This window comes from Zonotrichia albicollis, chromosome 4, assembly GCF_047830755.1.
Source record: "Zonotrichia albicollis isolate bZonAlb1 chromosome 4, bZonAlb1.hap1, whole genome shotgun sequence".
In the NCBI taxonomy this organism is placed as follows: Eukaryota; Metazoa; Chordata; class Aves; order Passeriformes; family Passerellidae; genus Zonotrichia; species Zonotrichia albicollis.
In genome coordinates this window covers 17005251-17020003 of record NC_133822.1, presented here as the reverse complement: position 1 = coordinate 17020003, position 14753 = coordinate 17005251, and the positions used below count along the sequence as shown (strand labels likewise).

Here is a 14753-nt window from a genome sequence, read left to right as displayed (position 1 = left end):
AGGGGATTTATCCTGAAAGCAGCTCTGTTTCCACATCAGTGCTGGTGTGCTTAGCCAGAAGCAAACTCAGAGGCTGGGCTAGAAGGAGCCTGGCTCTTTGTGCTACCAAGCCATGGATTTTTCATTAGTAAAATGTGCCAACAGCTGATGGCTTTTACAACAGACCTGTTCATAGACTTGCCTTCATCTTTGTCCTCTGAAGGAAGCATACTCTTCAGGTTCCGTGATAAAATCAGCTTCCTGGGATGAAATGTGTGTGTGTAGAATTGCTGCAGAAATGTCCACACCAGGTCTGGAAAGAAGGCAAGGTTTTTTTCCTTTCTTGGCAACTTATCCAGAATTTCTGATGGGAACACTTCAGCACTGAAGATCTGCCTTCCCTTGGGGAAAATGCAACCGTTTAACTTCTATCTTCTTTCTGTGTATACTGAGGAACTGATGGTTTAATCTCTTGGGAAGTCTGTATCTGTTCACAGTTACATTTGTTCATTTCGGGAGGATTTTGTTATCTAGTAAAAAAGGGGGAGAAAGAAGGATTTGGCTTGGTTTATTGTACTGCTGATTCTTCCCAGCACTCCAAAGAAGATGTGCATTTCCAAATTTGATTGTAAGCTGAGGTGAAGGAGGCAGTAATCAAAGAAATAATGATCAGGTTGGGGTGGGGTTGGCTTGGGACTGGTGGGAGGAATGAGGCACAGGGAATGTGAATTAGAAGGCAGCAGCTTTGGAACTGGATACAATAAATTAATTTATTGTTAACTTTTCTGATTGCATGCAGTTGCATCTCTTTTTGCAGTGCTTGGTCATAGGAAGCAGTGCCTTTTTAAGCAAAAATAGGAAGCCCCTGAGTTCTAGACACAGAATACAAACTTCAATGATATTCATGGAGAGGAGAAGAAAAGAGGTAGAGTACTGAAACAAAGGGAGGAAAATGATCAAGAAATGTGAGCTTGATGCCATTTAGAGAGGGGCTGGGTCCCATGATTTATCTAAAAATGACAAGATGCCACTCTGGAAATGCAAATGTCTGCCCTGCATCTTATAGCTATAATGAATGAGTTTCACACAATGGAAACATTCAGCTTGTTCTAGAGAACCTATGCTGGCTGCATGTTCCTGGCTTTTAATCACTCTGTCTTTGTTTTCTTAAGACTTAAATTAGAAGTACATTAGTGTTTATATGGTTTACACCCAGGGTGTTTTTGTGAGTTTGTTTGTAGAGAGTTGGTTTTGTTTTTCATCAACAAATAAGCCATATGAATGCAGTCCCCTTGAATGCATGGGGTGAGGAAAATCATGAGAAACTGAAGCTGGCAACAGCAAAAGTGCAAATTTTGAGCTGCTAATGGAAAGTAGGACCCTGGCTTTGGGGCTGTGGGAGAACACAGCTGTGTTACATAGCAGGAAGCCCTCCTCTGACCTGCCAGGAGGATGCCTGTGTGCTTTCTGCTTTATTTGCAGTGAGATCAAGCCAAAGTTTTCCTCTGTGGTGAGTTTGGGTTTAAAAGAAGCATGGCAGAGCCTTGCAGACTTGCTGCAGAACACAGTGCCCCTGTGTGAAGCCTCTGTCATTACTGGGGCTTCAGCACTGGCTGTGTCTCACTATTAGCAGCTCATTGTACATTTTACACTTGGGATTAAGGAAAATAATACAGATCCATCTATCAAATAAAATGGAAAACCAACTATTCTTGCCTTGGAAGATTTTTTTGGGGGGAGGAGTTTATCCCACATACGTAATACTTAATTTTCTGCATATATGCAGCTTGTGTGTGAGTGGGCACACATGTAACTCCATTGCAAGTTTTTAAAGCTCTGTTTCTGACAGAAAACTGGTCTAATTAATAGGAGAAGGAGACAAAATGCCAGCTTGTAGATTTGTTTCCTAGGCAGAAATCAGCTCCCCCCTCCCTGTTACCCTGCTCCTTCTTGATCTGATGTAACAAGAAGAAAGAGTCAGCTGTGAATCAAGCGCCTTGTTCTCATTTCCTTGATCATTGGCATGGTTTGAGAGAGAGAAAGGATGAGGGATTATTTGTGAGGTTATTAAAAAAACCCCAACCCTCTTTCCCCCTCCTCCTCTCCTTCAAGATGCACAGGAACTACCAGAATGTTCCATGGTATCAGTCTGACTTTTCTCATTTAATAGCATCCTCTTCCTCCCTACTCTGTGTTAGTTAAAAAGTGCTGTTTACACGTCACTAAGCAGCTAATTCCAAGCTTTGATGAGTGGATTGCCAGTTAGCAATACCATTTAAAATGCATTGGTTTTTCAAGTCAGCAAGATGTTTAATGGGTTCAGAAATTAAAGGCTAATTGCACTTGACTGAATATATGTATTTCTAAGCCCACGGTTACCATTGTTGGAGTATTTACCAGCTTGGAAAATTCTCTTTTTGCATAAGTCTGTTAATTAATTCTTTATTGCTGCCCTGTCCAGGAGAGCAGCCACAATGAGAGCTTGGTCACTCCCACTGACAAGCTGGGGTGGATGTTTTTTGATGCAACTTTAATCATCGTCTGTCGTCACATTTCTGCACAATGGTTTTGCTTAGAGGATTGAACAAATTTGTTCATGTAACATTGAGGTTGTATGTGATCCCTTGTGAAAGAAAATGGCATGTTGGTATTCTCATTATGATGCCAGGGAGACAAGGAACTTGACTGTCTTTGAAGAAAAATACAAGGGTAGAATTAGAAGTGGGAAAAGTTTAGATGTTGTGCACTGCCGTGTATAAAATTGCTGATGTGCAGGAGAGCTTGTGAATGCTTCTAAACCAGATTTTTAATAGCAGTAATATTAATGGAAGCCTTTCCTGGAGAATGTGTCAGGTTAGAAAATCAAAAGCTGTTTTGCACCTTAATAAAAAGACTGTTTCAATATTTCCTGGCATGTGCTTTCCTTCTGATCAATGTCATACACAGAAGGGGTGATCATTCAGCTTTAAAAGAGACAAAGATTAAAAACCAAACAATTACACAATGTAATTAATTGGAGAAGGGATTTTGGGGGGCATGTCTGGGGGTGGTGGTGGTGTTGTGCATTGTTCCCCTCTTCTGTTTCAGGCAGTGTTTGTCATTCTTTGGCAGGAGTGACTAATTTATTGTCTGACTGTCCTATCTGGATTCATAAAGGGTGGCTTTCAATCCCTCCCCCCTCCCCCTGACAAAACTCCTCTGATGTGCTGTGTATTTGCTTGGGAGGGGAAGGAGGAGGGGGAAAGGGAGGAGGTTATATGTTTCTGACCTGCTTTACTGCTTTTCAGTTGAAGTAAATTAATGCACACACCAGCTTCCCCTCTGCTGTGCTGATTGGATCCTTGTGCCGATTAAATATTTCACACTGATAGAGGGATGCTGAAAGCACTCAGCTGGTAATGCAATATGTACATCAGTGATACAATAACTGACTCTCAGGTTAAAGTCAAACAAAACCCCCAGTTTGCTGCAGTTTTGATTAGAATGAGTTTCACTTTGAATTTAAATCCTTGAGCCTGCCGCAGTGATGGCTAATTAACTAAGATCTGACAGAGACAAAGAAATACATTCTTACTTCTAATGACAGGCAGGCAGGAAGTTGTCAAAGAAAAGGAAAAAGAAAAGGAAAAATAGAAAGAAAGGAGATGAAACTAACAGACAAAAGAAGCTGTAAAAAAAATCCAACCAACTAATGCTGAGATTGTACTTCAGCACACACAAACCTTCCTGCCCGTGTTTAACATTCATCTTCCATTGGCTGACGCTCCGGCCCTGGAAAGGCTGCTTCCATTGAGTCCCAGATTTTCTTCTACTATTTTTTAAATTCTTTAATTCTTCTTACAAAAACTAACACTCGAGTGTTAGTCGAATAGTCACTACCTTCTTGTTTATTAATTATGCCTTTGGATGCTTGCTTTAGGAAAGGAAAGGGGACTGGGGGAAGAAGGGAGGAGGAGGAGGAGGAAGGCTGCCTGCCCCCGGGTACCTCACGTCAGCCACGGTGACCTCTCCCTGGGGGTCATTAAAAATGTCTCTGTCGAGAAATTCCTTCCCCCTCCCCTCCTTTCTCCCCACCCCTGCACCCGCCCTGCACCCGCCCAAGCTGGGCAGAGCGTTTGCATCAAACTGACAGGTCATTTGCGGAGCTATTGGCAGGAGGAACTGCCCAACCTTCTTTAAAACCCTTCCCTCCACCTCCTCTTCCTCCTTTTACTCCTCTTCCTCCTCTTCTTCCTCCTCCTTGGTTGCACGTCTTGAACGCCTTAACATGAAGCGCAGCATTTTTAGAAACAGTGCATAAAATATTTGCATGCAATATTTTCATTTTTGTTTGTATGAGAACCTGTTTCAATGTCTTCTCCTTGGGCACAGGTAACCTGGTGCCCAAGGCATAAATGCAAAAGGAACTATTCTTTATGGGATTTCAGGGATAAAATACAGACTGTGAAGCCTTTTGCCTCCATAAACACTGCCCAAACTCCTCTAGGTGCCTGTGTGTACACATGTGCCTGGCTGAAGCCCTGCTCATTTCTTTGTTTCAGTGTGTGAAGTTATGAGGATGGCTGGCCCATGACCTAAGGTTCAGATCAGGCAGGATCAGCCATGTATATAAGTAGCAATTTGGAAATACAGGAGAAATACATGGAAATTCATAGGTTTGAACCAAAATCCTTAGACAATGTACTAAAGTGACATAGCTGGTCACTGTGTTTACAGGGAGTTTATGTGTTGTCACTCTCTGAATATTAAATATTCTGTTGTTTAAGAGAATTTTATTGTGACTATTGGGTAAATGAAGAGAGGCCATGGCTGTCATTGCTGGAGAAGTCTGTTCAGCTGGTTTGCATGCGTGGCATTAGATTAGTGTGGAATGTTATATTATTGACCGAGACATAATTTTGGTTTGAAAGTGGATTCCCAGTGTTCTGCAAGCTAAGTAAACTCCCAGGGTTATGCCAAATGTTTTCTCATAGCCATGGGGCCACTAAGGAAAAAAAATGATATTGCTCTGTAAACAGTTGCAGCTTTTTACAACCAGGCTGCTTTGTCAGAGCATCATTCTGGAAAGATTAATGGACTGAGGGTTCTATCTACAGCGTGTAGGTGTTAAAATATAAATGTGATGGAGAGTGAATTTTAGGTCCTTTTTAAACAGATCTCATATTTTACTAGGAAAACATGAAGGTTTGCTGAAAGGTGTGTGTCTGTTTTAAATCACTGCTATGGCAGACAGCAGCCAGGAGCTGAGAATTCCTCCCTTGTGGAGCATGACCATGTTCCCATTTGAGATGCACATGTGAAGTAATGCTGACATCAGATCAGTAAGGGTTTGAAGGCATGATGTAAAGTGCAGCAGGGTGACAATGAAGGAGACAAAGCCAGCACCAGGAACAGTGCTGTGTGTGCACACACATGTGCCCCACTGCTCAGTGTGTGGGTCACAGCAGCACAGCCACCTGCAAACAGTTTCTCCTTTTGCTCTTTCCATTGCTTCGCTCACTAAACAGAATGACTTGTGGTTTGTGGTAGCAGAAGTAGCATTTGAGTAATCAAATTTGAGGCTAAAACTGTTGGACAGCTACCTTCCTACTTGTAAACCTTTACAACACAGACCTAGCTGGAAAGGAGGGGATGGGGACAAGGCTTACATGCACTAATAAATAGGAAGGCCACAGTTATTTTGATACATATGGAAAATAACTTTAACTCTGCTTTAAATAGTTGAGATCCTGCCACATACAAGATGAGAAATCATAAACAAGTGGCAGATTTCCAGCACATTGTGGCATGTTTGCATGTGACCAGCATACATATTTCAAACTCTGGACTGCCTGTGGCATCCTGCAGTGAAAATGAAAGTCATGTTGCTATTGAAAAGATGCTGTTTCAAAATTGGTGTATTGTGTGTGCTATTATGCTGTGGATGAGAAGCAGAGACCTGCTTTCCAGCATTTATAGCAAAAATTATTTTTCTTTTCTTTTCCTCTCTTTTGGCTCTTCCATTGTATCAGCACATGTTTTCTGCTGCAGTGTCCAAAGTTTGCTTAGTATTTTATTGTTCATAATTCCAAAATCTGATCTGATAATATGTTATGCTGACTGATTCTCAAAATGTGAATTTTATTTTTCTTTAAATGCTCAGATTATTCTTTTAATTAATCTGGCAAAAATAGAATACAGCAGATGTAGGTTTTGTTGAGGATTATTTTAATCTCTCATATCATAATCTTTGTTTCTTGTCAACACTCCTTTACCAACATCTTCTCAGGGTTATAATGTAAAAATCGCTGTTACAAAGGAAAAAAACACAAAGAGATGAAAAAAATTCATCTCTTAATTAACACAGTTTGATTAAAGGGGTTGTTTTAAACTTTTGATAGGTGCATTTTATAAAATTAACAAAACAGACACAGAAGAGACGCTGTTGCTGCTTTTCCCTAAATGGACAGTTTTTCTGTACCTCTATTTTGGAAGCTAATTTTAAGTACCGGATCCTCTGTATATACTTCCATATTTAGTTTCTAAAATTTTCAGTTATTTAAATGAACTTAGTGTAACATTGTACCCTCAGGAGGTAACAGATGTGGGCCGATTGGTCTTTGCAAGCCTCTTCCAAGGACATAATGTTTTCCTTGTATTTACTTAGAAAAGCCACGAAACCTATATTCAAATGAAATTTTTCCAGTTTTACAGGTATTTCATATTTATCACAACTTAGACTGAAACAAGCAGTAATCTTTATTTCCTTAGCTCTTTTGGTGGCATGCATATGAATAGACAGAATTGTGAGGTTGTTAGGAGAAATGTTAACATGCATCACATGCCAAGACCCAAAACTGACCCACTGTTAATTCTTGTAGGGAGAACAAGTGAGGAAGGGACGGATGGTGGTTTGAGTAGTGAAATTTTTTTTGTTTGTTTGCAGAATTTCTGCTTTTGTACTCCTCCACTAATTCGCTCCTTTGAAACAAGACAAAAAGTAATTAGTTGCTGTTGAAGTTAGTCAAGAAAGTAATAATCTACTTCTACTTAATTTGTTGTTGTTGTTTCCACTGAGCTACCAAGGATACTCTGTCTTTTGGAGTCAAGAACTTATATTTGCTTAGGTGTTTTCTGTTGCTGAACTGTCTGAGAACAAAGTAAAGCTGTACTAATACCACTACAATATTACTTACTAGAAGTTTAAGTGAAAATGTGAAATCAGAGTAATACTGAGTGTTTCTGTGAGAAGTTTTTTTATTCAGTAACCCACACGTTCATGTCTGAGAACAAACTTTAAAAGACACTTCATCAGAGAAAGCTCTTTTTTCTTCAAAACTTCTATGACACACAACAGCATAGAGAACAATTGCCTATGCTTCCTTGGGATGATTGTCAGGATAATTGAGAACAAAAGGTAAAGACAAAAATGAAGAAAACTCAGAACAATTTCTACAAAGTCACAATTGCTAGAGTAATGCTGACATTAGAATCACAGAACCACAGATTCAATAAGGTTGGAAAAGACCTCAAAGATCACTGAGTCCAACCTTTGACCAAAAAGAAGTAATTTCTGTATATTAAAATCTGAAGCTAATATCTCTGGTAAAGCATATGCTTGTGATTTCATATAAACACAAAACCTATAGTTCCCAGAGCACACATATACTTCCACTAAGCCTTTCTAATCTTAAAGTGCATGATGGATTTAAAGGTAAGACAGGATATATTTTCCTAGAAATCACATAAGTTTTGTGATACAAGGTTTCTACTTTATGCCCAGTAGTAAGGTTTTCAGATATGATTCTGGAAAGAACTAAGCATGTCTATCACTTTATACACACACACACACACACACACACACACTTCTATACACACATCATATTTTAAACAAGCAAAGTTGACAGCAAAACTCTTATGGGCTTTAACAGCAGTCCAGCAGTTTCCCAAAGGCTGTTCATAAATGTAATTGCATTGGAGTCCAAAGTTATGGTCAGTGGATAAAGTTAAACATGGGCAGAACTGCTTGCAGGATTAAGTGCCTTTGATGTCAACTCTAGTTGACAAGATGTTTAATAATTAAAGGTATCAAAAGAGGCTTGAACCGGCATATTTTTTCCACCTACGCCTAGCTTGCCTGAATGGCATTAATAAGAAAAGCTCCCAAGATTACTCAAAATGCAGCAACTATATAAAAGTGGGGTTTTTTTCCTTTTCAAAAGTGAGCATTTTGTGCACACACTATTATTTACCATATGCATCTTCACAGTATCTACAGAAATCTCAAATAAGAATCTTGCCAGAGATCTTATAGCAAGTTCATAATCAAAATATTCCTATTACAGATGATGGAATAGCCACTCTGTAGCAATATAAAAGAACAACTCCTAAGAAAAACAGAGAACTGAAAGTTTCAATGGTGCTATGGAGAAAAGTTAGCTTGGATGATTATACTACTACTGCTACTAATACCCAGGAAGCCTCTTCCTAAACATCTGGGGCATGACCATCATCTACTGCATCCACTAACAAATGGAAAGCACATCCAGCCACTTTAAAAACCAAATTGTCCTGTCAGGTTTTCTGGAGAAACAGTGTCTCTTTAGCTGTTACACTGAGGTATTTGTCTGGGGAATTGGCTTTTGAATATCCATTTTGTATCTCATGCTGGGTAATTTCCTTTTTAGAAGGTATTGTTTATGCTTTACTGAAAATATACTTGATGATATCCTAGTAGATATTTCTTAGAATCCTGGAAAATAACTATATAAATGATAATAATATGAAAGATAATAGTTTCAATATTACAACAGTCTATCATTTTGTGAAGGACTATCTTTTACTGTCACTGTCAGAAGCCATTGGAAGAAAATAATCAAAGCAGTGAGAGAAGAAGCTTGAAATATAATTTAATGTGTTTAGACCAAATAGTGAAGCACCAGTCCCAGGTGCTGGAGAGCAATATGAGTTAGAACATTTGGCTGCAAACTTTTCACTTCTTCAAGGGTTGTTGGAGGAAGAGTTTCTAAGGTGCTGTGGTGCTGAATATTCCATGCTCCTTCCTATTTATCCTTTCCAAAGGGCAAATGGGTCCCAGTCCCACCTTGCACATCCCAGGCATGCTGGGCTCAGTGCTGTATTGAGCCTGCTGGAGCCAAGCATGATTCTCTCAAACCTCAAACAGTGTTGGTCCTGCCATTGCAACTTTTCCTTGCAAGGAACAGCTTCATTTCAAACTGCTGTTGGAATGGCATGGGTATGTTGACCAGCATTTGGGGTTTGCCTTGGTCTTGCTAGAGAAAAAGCTCTAAGTGTTTTTACTTAGAGATGTCTTCACATAGCAAGCTTTCAACTTGTAGTTGAAAATTTGTCTTTTTGTGATTTAATTATCTCTGATTATGTTTGTAATTTATGAAGGAAGAAGCTGAGGAATGGCAGGTTTCTAATCAGAGGACTGTCATAATTTTATCTTTTTGAGAATAGTCAGCAAGCATGGATAGAAGATGTGTATAGGGTCATGTCATGTGGTATCTAGCAAGAAGAATGAAATGCTAAATGAAACTCAGCAGAAAAAAATAGGTCATCAAACACTGTCTAAATACAGAGCTTTCAAATACAGATAGGATTAAATGTAAGGTTGTTACAAAAAAATTCATTTGGGCAGCAGCAAGTCTTCACTTTCATTTTAGGCTGTTGTTTACCCAGCCAATTTTTAAAGTGATTTGGAAATGTTGTTGACTTAATGGAAGCCATATCTGTATGGGGAAAAGTATCTAAGTAAATAAATGCATAACAATGCTAAAGGATTGTTTGCATACGTATCACATGGTTTATTAGAAGCAGGATGTATTGTGAGATTAAAAAGGATTGAGATGTGTAAGCACTGGAAATGGTGAGCTGCAGGAATCAGTGATGATCCACACTATTCCTAGGCAGCCTTCCAGCGCCAATCCCATGTGTGAGGACATGATTGATGCAAGGGTACAGCCAGGGATATCATGAGTGCAGCTCTTGCTCCCACTGCAAGAAATGGAGCTTAGAGCTTCATTTGGATGGTCTGGAGAAGTTATGTTGGCCAAAGCTGAATTTTGCTGGCATAAGCTGAATTTTGCTGGCATGTGATGTATACATGATAGGTGTGCTTTGCCTTCAGAGAATTGCTAGAATTGTGTAGAGAGAATGGCCTGGAGCTATGGGTAGGCAATGGTATGCCTGTACCTGCAACATACTTTGGTATAAAAACATTTTGATACAAACCTCTCAAATTTTATTCTTATTGCAATGATATTTATGTGATATTTATCCTTTCCTATCCTCACCACAATTTCCTGACTGAAAGCAAGATCTGAAATTGCTTTGCTGAAGGACAAAGTCCCATCTGCTGTGCTGGAACAATCTACCTTGTAAAGAAAAGGCCCTGGCTCCCTGTCCTTCATGACTCCATAAACAGCATCAAACCTGCCTCCTGCACCTCTCTGTACTTCCCTTCCCATACATGTATTTCCTGGGTCAGCTGGAGGAAATTTGGGAGTTTGCCCAAGCACATGTACTCTTCTGTCCCAGGGCTTTTCTATACAGAGGTGTTCTTTCAAAGCAAAATACACTATGAGGATTTATAGTGCTATAAACTCTTGGCAGGATAGTAAATTGTTGTCCACAAATACTTCATTAACTCCGCAGCTCACAGAACTACTTGTGTCCCTGTTTAGACTGAGCACACAACACAGGTATCCATTTATTTCTTCAGGAAATGTGGCTTTTATACATGTAGGAGGATGCTCATTTATACCTGTTAGCTATCTGTGTATTCAATTTACCAGAAAAAAAATGCATCCCAGAACTTTAGCAACATACTCTTATGGCCCATACAATGGCCATTTTTCAGAATAATGTATTTGTAGAATGATTTATTACGTTTCTCTTTACCATCCTACTTTATATGCTTCACTATGCTCTTTGTAAAAGTACTTCCTCCATAACTGTAAATCTGCCTGTGCATATGACTAAGTCCTCTTTGGTTTTTATTTATTATTTGTGTTGCAGCAGTACTTAAAGGTTTTATTTATAGAGGTATTTACCTGTATTGGTTATGTGGCTATATATAGCTTTTTTTTTTTTAGAATTCATATTACTACAGTGCCTAAAAACGTGGCACTGGTTAATTTATCCTCACAATATGGAGTTAGTATGACTAAGGCATTATTATTCCATGTTTTACTGTGGGAAAACTGAGAAATAAAGGATCCACTTATGCTGATCCGTTTGTGCTTCTCCATAGGAAGCTCACAAGGGCTGCCTTAGGCAGGATCCCTGTATTGGCAGCCACACTACAGGCCTTTTTGTTAATTTTGAGAATGCCTCAGACATGTCCATGCACCACATGGCATCCTTGGGAATGAGAACTGTCCAACAAGTACCTGGATCATGCCATGGCCCCCTTTAGCTTTTGCTGTAGCTCTTTGCACTGCTGCCTCATACTTATTATTCCTTATCCATGTAAATCCATGTGCTGAAATGCAGGTGGAAATGATAATTACTGGGCACAAGGATAAAAGAACAATCCAGAGGCTCCACACAGATCTAAGGGAGGGGAAAAATAAAGACATTTTTCTATGGATTATGAGAGCCTTGGTCATGTTGGCCATTGCCAGAGCACCATCATCCTGCTGTCATCAGACACGTGCCAGGTTATTTGTGATTGCCAAAATTGTTGTGTTTCTGAAGTCCATGGCTCCTGCTCTTACTGTGTGTTGCAACTGCTGTTCAGCTGTATTTTTCTTCAGATCTGTGTTGGTCAGGGATGGCTGATGAATTTCAGGATATTGAAGAGATTTGTTGGAGGCCTACTTGAGCTTTGTTTTATTGGTCGCTGTGTTGATTTCTGGATGTCTGTCCGTCCTGGAGGAACAGAGCAATGACTGCTCTGTGTGGGTAACAGTTCCTATTGATGTTCCATATATTGTTCTGGTTTTTATAGTTTCCTCAAATGTGAAACAAAGTCTGGGTTTCCTGCTGGGGTCTTATCAGGACTCTGCTTTTGCTGGTCTATGAGAGCAACCTGGCGTGGTAACAGTGTTCTGTTCAAAGTAACAACAGAGGAGAAAACTCCACAGAAAACCAGTGATGTGGAGATTTTGAACAGGTAAGTACTGACCATGCCATCATGGGCACAGAGTTGTTGTAACTCTGGAAGGATTCTGAAGTATGATCCTATTAGAGTGTACCTTCAGGAGATATGTGAAAATAGAGGAGAGGTGACCTAGCCAAATTAAATTATGTCCTGGTTTAGGGCAAATTTGCGAGAAAAACCTCCGAAAGGGTTCCTCTTGAAAGCAGATTCAAGTGGCCCCTCATCTACGTGGTTCAGGGAAATATTTCCTTGAAGAAAAATAGAAAAAACTTGTTTATTTAACAGGTAAAGCATTCACCAGCACAAAAAAAATGGACACTATTAAACAATAAAAGCTCTTGCTGCTCCAAAGAGATGCCAAACTCAGGAAGCCCCTCCATGGCTGTAGCTCAGCTCACTCAGTCTCTGTCAGCCCCTCAGTGCTGGAAATGCCCCGGCCCAGGCCCGGCCCGGCGCCCACAGCTGGAGCTGCCGGTGCTCTGCTGGGTGTTCTGTGCAGAGCAGGGTTAAACAGGCCCAAGGAAAGGAAAAACCATAGCCCAGGGAACTTCTCTGCCTCAGCTAGCCAAAAACTACCTAAAAGCAAAGGAGAGCCCTGTCCTGCTGTCTGTCCATGTGCAGACAGCACAGTCCAGGAGCAGGAAGGAGTGAGTGCCATTCCTGAAAACAAACTCTGCACTTCTTCTCTCCCCTCTTTGCTCTCAGAACCAGTCTTAAAGGTGCAAAACTTATTTCTGGGCTAAACAGATGAATGGGGATACAAGCATCATAAAGTCACCACCCCAGGACAGAATAATAATAAAGAAAAACTCTCAGAGAGTAGGAACTCCAAGGATTTACCACTCCACTCACCACCCAGTGATCAGTTCTTGCCATTGGGGCCCAAGTTTTAACTCTACCATTAGAATGTTCTAAAGAACATGGTAATTTTAGGAAGTGGGTTATAGAGTGTGTGTGACAGATTCTGCTTGTATCTGCACCCTCTTAGTTGCAGGTTCATTAAGGGAGGTTCATTAATTTACTCCATATTTAAATATGTGTATCTAACAGCAGGATTTGGCCTTACTACTCTGATATATACAGCATAAAAGCACTTTAAAATTTGTATTTCTTGCTAAATAGCATAAAATTACATCCTTTCAGGTTAATTAAACCATTTCTCAGTGCTGGTTGCTGTTGATGGTATATTTAAATGTCAGATTCACAATAAGCACTTATGCTTCCTGATGATAAATGGCTTCTTTTTAAAATATCCCGTATGTGTCAATGCATCCAAAGCATGTGGATTTCTTTTCTGCTCAATCTGCATTCCCATTTGGTCTGCATTAGGGTTCAGACACCCAAAGACTGAATAAAGACTGAAAAGACAAAATTCAGGAACTGAATAAAACCTCATCAGGCCCTATATAGTATTCATTACACAGCCAAAAATTTTCAGTGAAGGCAGCAGAATATTCAGCAGGAAAGGGTAGGTAAAAGTGGACTTACACTGACTGTCAGATACTTTGTTGTAAAAACCTAAGAGCAACTTTTCCAAATTTATTTCTGTGGGAACTGGCAAACAAACATCCTGCTGGAAGAAAATGAATGCCAGAGAATGTTGGGTTGATAAGGAATGCTGTCAGGATGGGTTCTTGCTTGGGGATCCAAATGATGATTTATTGAAAACAGGATACCACTTTTAACACAGGCCTGGGCCAAGAACCGAGATGGGCTGAGGGTCCAGGATTATAGGTGGGATAAAAGGGGATGGTTCAGAGGATCAGGGTCCAATGGGAGTAGGGCAAAATGGTGCAAGGTGTGTTTAAAAACAGAGAGAGCCTTTGGGGATTCACTGAGCAGAGCAATGTGGCAAATCAGGGCCAATGGGGATTCAGGGAAGGGAGAGCAGTCGAGCAGACATACAAAAATGGAAATAGGGGCTGAACAGGGGGCAGGGCCAATGGGACACCACAACTCACAGGGAATTAACATATGAATGCAGAGGCTTGTGAGAAAGAGGCTTTTCTCACCCTTACTTTGGGGTGCATTGTTTATTGTAACTCCTCCAAAGTTGAGGGATGGTTTTAGTCACTGATCCTTTGGCCTCCAGAAGGGAATAATTGCGAGTCCCAGTTTCTGGAGACCAGACAGTGGTTGTTGTCTTAGCATTTGTGTCACTGAACATCCCATGAGCAGATCCATGTGCAGTGGGGTGTAGGAATGGACATGCGGCTAAGTATTTGTGGAATGGATTTTCTTCCTGTGAGTATCTGAGAAGTGTCTCTACTGAGCAACACAAGCAGAAGGAGATTAACTGAAAACTGCTTTAGTTTTGTCAGTGGTTCCTGGTCTTGCAGAAAAGTGATGGAGCTGTCAGCACATTTGTATTTCCTTATAACCAGAAGTACTGCATTGTCCTGTCCATAGAGAACCAAACAGAAGAGACCAGGTTAAAGGAGGGAAATTGCTCCAATTTCATGCCTTTTCTTGGGAGCAATTTTAACTGCCTATAAAATAAAGTTTTAAAATTTAGGAAGATAAAAATGTAGAAGTGTGGGCAGCAGGGGAGGGGGGTTTTCTGCCCCTCTGCCCTGCTCAGGTGAGACCCCACCTGCAGAGCTGCCTCCAGCCCTGGGGCCCAGCACAGGAAGGACAGGGAGCTGCTGGAGCAGGTCCAGAGGAG

General features: G+C 40.5%; 1 protein-coding gene across 8 annotated transcripts in view; it reads left to right on the top strand.

Annotated features, from left to right (window-relative positions):
* PHF21B (PHD finger protein 21B) overlaps nt 1-14753 on the top strand; it is a 131676-nt gene that overhangs the window by 69660 nt on the left and 47263 nt on the right. The gene's annotated exons all lie outside the window — the stretch shown is intronic.